Source organism: Sorex araneus, chromosome 1, assembly GCF_027595985.1.
Source record: "Sorex araneus isolate mSorAra2 chromosome 1, mSorAra2.pri, whole genome shotgun sequence".
NCBI lineage: Eukaryota > Metazoa > Chordata > Mammalia > Eulipotyphla > Soricidae > Sorex > Sorex araneus.
Genome location: NC_073302.1, coordinates 196,009,962 through 196,015,961, shown reverse-complemented (window position 1 = coordinate 196,015,961; position 6,000 = coordinate 196,009,962).

The window sequence follows — 6,000 nt, the reverse complement described above, 5'->3', positions numbered from 1 at the left end:
GGCGGCCGGGCACGGCCCAGCGGGCAGGCGCTGCCTGGGGCGGCCCCTGAGCAGAGGGGGGTGGAGTGATCGGGGAGGGGGAAGCCCGGCGCACCCCGGGGACCTGGCCCGCTTTCCCGAGCCCCAGAAACACCTGATCCCTCCGGAGACGGGCTCCTCGCACCGGCCCTCGCTCTCACAGCCCCTGTTGCTCCGGGCGCCCCAGCCCCATCCGGCACCGAGAACAGTCGGGGTCCCCCACCCCGCAGTGCTCAGAACCGCCCGTCTCGCAGGCGCAGGCTCACCCAGACCCAGTTGCCACCTCCCGTGTCCCTGGATGGCACCTGCCCCAGGGGACCCTGGGCTGTGGGGCTGAGTCACCGCTGGCCCCCCGCCAGGTGCTGCCTCAGAGCCCGGGGAGCCCGGGGTGGGGTGGGGTGGGGTGGGGTGGGGTGGGCACTGCTCAGGGCACGGGGCTGGGACGGGGCAGGGGGGGCTGGGACAGGGCAGGGGTGGGGGGGCTGGGCCAGGGCGGTGGGGGGACAGGACGAGGTGGGGGGAGAGGACACGGGGCTGGGCCAGGGCGGGGTGGGGGTGGGCCAGGGAACGGAGACACAGGCCCTTGCTCGTGGATCAGGAGGCTCGACACCACCAGCGCGGCAATACTCCACAAAGCATTTTGCAGATTCAGTTCGTCCCTGCAAGGACAGCCATGGCAGTTATGCAGATTCAGTTCGTCCCTGCCAGGACAGCCATGGCAGTTTTCAAAGAAGTAGGTCAAACACTCCTGAAACTCATATGGACCAGTAACCCCCGCAAAGAGCTGAAGCAACCCTGGTGGGGGGGGGAGGACGGGCGCCACCACCCTCCCCAGCCTCACGCCGTCCCTCAGAGCAGCGGGGGTCAAGCAGCACGGGGCTGGGACAAAGGCAGATCTGCAGACCAGTGGCAGAGAGCTGAGTACCCTAGCTCGGACCTCAAGTATGGCGTCACTTCATCTTTGATAAAAGAGCAAGAAATGTGAAGCAGAGAAATCGTCAACAAGTGATGCTGGGAAAACTGGACGTCACCTGCAAAATCACTCAGACCTCTGCCTAGCGCCAAGCACGAAAGTCAGGTCCAAGTGGACTAAAGACCCGACATCAGAGCTGAACCCATAGGTGCATGGAGGGAAACGTAGGCAGAACCCTCCGTGGTGCTGAAGCTGAAGCATCTCCAAGGATGGAACAGCACTGACCAAGCAAGGGGGGATAAGATAAACAAATGGGACTGCATCAAACCAAGGAGCTTCTGCACCTCCAAAGAAATGGTGACCAAGAGACAAAGACAGCCAACAGAAAGGGAAAAGTTATTTATTTACCCAATATTCATCAGATAAGGGATTAATATCCAAGATATACAAGCCACTGGTAGAACTTTACAAGTGAAAAAAAAATCCAACTCCATAAAAAGAAATTAAAAAATGGGGAGAAGAAATGAACAGAAACTTTCTCAAAGAAGAAATGCAAATGCCAAAAGGCACAAGAGAAAATGCTCTACATCACTAATCATCGGGGAGATGCAAATACAAACAGCAATGAGATGCCATCTCACACCACAGAGACTGGCACACTCCAGAAAGAACAAGAACAACCAGTGCTGGCGCGGATGCGGGGAGAGAGGGACTCTCCTTCACTGCTGGCGGGAATGCCGACTGGTCGAGCCTTTCTGGAAAACAATACAGGCATTCCTCAAAAAAACTAAGAATTGAGCTCCCATATGAGCCAAAAATACCACTTTTGAGATATCACTTCTGGGAATATACTCCAGGACCCAAAGCAACAGAAAAAACACCATCTGCACTCCTGTGTTCATTGAAGCACTGTTCACAACAGCCACAATCTGGAAACAGCCCGAGTGCACGACAACTTCTGGACAAGGAAACTCTGGTACATCTATACAGTGGAATACTATGCTGCCACCAGGAAAAACGAAGCCATGAAATTTGCTTATAAATGGACGGACACAGAGAGTATCATGCTGAGTGCAATGGGCCGAAGGAGAGGGACAGGGGTAGAGTATCTGCACTCGTGTGTGCGATATAAAAAACATAGCATGAGACTAGTACCCCAGGACAGTAGAAATGAGGGCGGGAGGACTGGCTCACAGTGGAAGCTTGTCATAGCTGAGGAGAAGGAGGGAGAGGGCAGTAGAACTGAGAATGCCCGTAAGGAGAGGGAGAGGGGGAGAGAGAGAGTGGAAGGGAGAAAGAGGGAGAGAGAAAGGGAAGAAGAGAGAGAGAGGGAAAGAGAGAGAGGGAGAGGGAGAGAGAGGAAAAGAGAGAGGGAGAGAGGGAGATGGAGAGAGAGGGAAAGAGGGAGGGAGAGAGGTGAGAGGTAGAAAGAGAGAGAGGAAGAGAGAGGGAGTGGGAGAGAGAGGGAGAGGGAGAGAGAGGGAGAGGGAGAGGGAGAAGGAGAGGAGAGATAGAGATAGAGGAAGGGAAAGGGAGAGGGAGAGAGAGGGAAAGAGAGAGAGGAAGAGAGGGAGAGGGAGGGAGAGGGAGAGAGAGGGAGAGAGAGGGAGAGAGGAAGAGAGAGGGAGAGAGGGAGAGAGAGGGAAAGAGGGAGAGGGAGAGAGAGGGAAAGAGAGAGGGAGAGAGGGAGAGGGAGAGGGAGAGATGGAGAGGGAGAGAGAGGGAAAGAGGGAAAGGGAGAGAGGAGAGAGGGAGAGAGAGGGAGAGAGGGAGAGGGAGAGGGAGAGAGGAGAGAGGGAGAGAGAGGGAGAGAGGGAGGGAGAGAGGGAGAGGGAGAGAGAGGGAAAGAGAGGGAGAGAGGAGAGAGGGAGAGAGAGGGAGAGAGGGAGGGAGAGAGGGAGAGGGAGAGAGAGGGAAAGAGAGAGGAAGAGAGGGTGAGAGGGAGGGAGAGAGGTGCCTGTCATAGCGGCAGACTGGGAAGGTGACGGGGACACTGGAGTTGGGACGTTGTGTGACGGGAACCCGCTCCCGAGCGTCTCTGTAACTGTCGTGGTTGTCTGACTCTGGGGAGTGGCAGTCTGGCAGGAGCCCGCGGCCCTGGCTCTTCCCCACAGTCTGGGCAGCTTTTCTCAGTGACTTTCTCCCCCGCGTGTCCGTCTGAAGGTATCAAACGCTTCCTCCCTCCCGCCTGCCCCCCTCCGTAAGCGCAGCGACCCAGGATTAATAATCCGGCTGAGGGGAAAGTAATAAAGAGGAGGAAATTAAAAGGACCCAGTGAGGCCCCGCAGACTTTAGCCGCGAGGAAAAGGACCGTCTCTCTGGACCCTGGATGGGCCCCGGGCCCACGGCGCGTGGGGGGTTCCCGGCGGGGCACAGGACCCGGGACAGGAGCTCTGCTGCCAAGGGGTCTCGCTAGCCCCAGGAGGGCTCGGCAGCCCATACGCCCCCTCCGACCAGCTCGGGACTGACTCACCCCCTCCTGAGTGAGCTCTGAGCCTCAGTTTCCCCAGAACAAATCCTCCACGATGGTCTCCAAGGCGGCTGGACAGATGAGGGTGAGTCTGGCCCCGCCAACAGGCCTGAGGCCTCAGCAAACGCTCCAGGCCAACGGGGGTCTCAACCTCAGGCCAGCCCAGCCTGACGGCCCCTTAAGTAACGGCCGCGCCCGGGGCTGTGGTGGTGCTGAGCTGGCGGGAGCAGTCGGTGTCGTGTCCCCCGGGGAGGGCTCTGGGGCGGGATAGCAGGTCGGGCCGCCCTGGAGGGGCAGGACCTGGGGCCCAGGGGGCGCTGAGGCGGTGCTCGGCCGGGGTCATGGCCAGGGCAGTGCCTGCTGCACGAGTGCCCTGTGCCTGGCGTGTGCTTGGCATGCGCCTGGCGTGTGCCTGTGTGTGGTCAGGCGGGCACGTGGCAGGCGTGTGCTGGGCGTGCGTGCCGGGAGCCGGGTGCTCTGTCTCTGCAGAGCCGGACACCCTGAGCCGCGTTCACCCCAAACTCCCCAGCCCCCGGCTGCCCCTCCCGGTGCCCTGGGCCGTGACAGTCACACGCTGGGCAAGGTGGCTCCAGGAGCCCCAGTGTGCTCACCCGAGACTCTGAGGCACGGTCGCCTCCCACAGCCCGTTCTCAGACACGCCTGCAAGGAGTCGGGGCCAGAGCTGCTCAGAGGGTGGGAGAGCGAGGACGCGCCCTCGGTCACGCCCTTGTCAGTCTCCCACAGCCCCCCCCTGCGCGGGCCGCCGTCCCAGCTGCGAGCAGGCAGTGTCCCTTGAGCTGGACCGTGGGGCCCGGCCAGGCTGAGGCCTCCGTCACTGGACACTCGGCTGCGAGCCCGTGTTACACAGGGAGGAGCTCGTTCATTTGGGTAAGTGTTTGCTGCTGTGATCATCTGCCTGCCCTGGGCTCCTGGGGGCAAAGGCAGTGAGCTCGGGGGGGAGGGCAGGGCCGGGGGCAGGGCCAGGGGGCCGCAGCGGGAGAGGGTCAGTTTCCTCATCCCCAACCCAGCACAAGGGCACCACACACACACACACACACACACACACACACACACACACATACACACTCGGGCACACACACGCACACACACACACTCGTGCACACACTCTCGCACGCACACACACACACACATACACACACGCACACACACACTTGCACACACACTCGCGCACACACACATGCACACACATACACACACACGCACACACATGCACACACACGCACACACACCTGCCTCCCTCCCGCTGTGGCCTCTGGAGCGGGGCTGCTGGGAGGGGGGGACGCGGGTCGCCCCGCAGAGCCGGGGCCGCTCTCCCCGCAAGGCGCCCGAGCCCAGCCGTGGGATTGGCCGGGCCCGAGCCCGGGGACACGCAGGCTGGTTTTCCTCGAGATGATCGGTCAGTGCTTGCCACATGCCGGTGAGGGGGTTAGAGGCCAGCGAGGGGGCAGGGCCAGGCAACCAGCCCCGCCGGGTCCCCAGCCCTGGGCGCCCGGCGAGTGCCCACGTGGCAGGTCCAGCTGCACTGATGCCCGTTGGCCAGAAGCCCCTGGGAGGGCCCTGCGCCTCGGCCACCCTCGAGGATCGGGGGTGCCACTCCTGCCCCTGACCTGTGGGGTTCTCGTCCCTCGCCCCTGAGTAGGTCTTAACTAACCAAAGCCGAATCCCACCCTCCAACCATAGGAGGGGGAAGCACGGGAGTAGGAGTAGGAGGGAGTGGGGCGCAGTCCTGGCTTCTGACATGCACGCACGCTGGCACACACATAGGCACATGCATGAGAGCACACACATACCTGCAAGCACACACATGTGCACACATGCATGTGAGCACATGCACGTGTACACACATGCATACGCACAAGCATGAGCACACATGTGCACATAAGCACACACATGCATGAGAGCATATATGTACATGCAAGCACACATATGTGTGCACATGTGAGCACATGTGTGCGTACACACATGTATGCACACATGCACGTGCACAAGCACATGAGCACACATGTGCACATAAGCACACATATGTGCGTATGCATGCACATACATGCACATGCAATACACATGTGAGAGAGCACACATGCACACGTGTGTCAGCACACACATCCATGCGATCACACACATGTGAGCCTATACACACATGCGCAAACACACACGCTCATTCTCCCACTTCCGCAGTCACACTCTTGGCAGAGCAGACCCGGGCAGGGTGGGCCAAGGTGCCGCCTTGAGACGGGTTCTCAGCCTGAGTGGGTGTGTGAGAGACCGTGAGGAAGGAAGCGCCTGGCAGGGCCCTGGCGCCCTGAGCACGGGGACGGCCGGGGTCAGCTCGGGGCGTTGCTGTTGCCTCACGTAAAGGAGGCCACTTTCCAGGCCGCACTGAGCTTACTTGCTGTCTGGGGGCCACACCTGTGGTGCTCAGGACTCACTCCCGGCTCTTCACTCGGGGGCCCCTCCCAGGGTGCGGGAGTCAAGCTAGTGAGCAGCGTCCAAGGCAGAGCCCACCTGCCGGACCCTTGCTCTGGCCCCAAGCCATTGCTTCAGAGGACGGGGCAAGCCAAGCGAACTTGAGGGTCTCGGG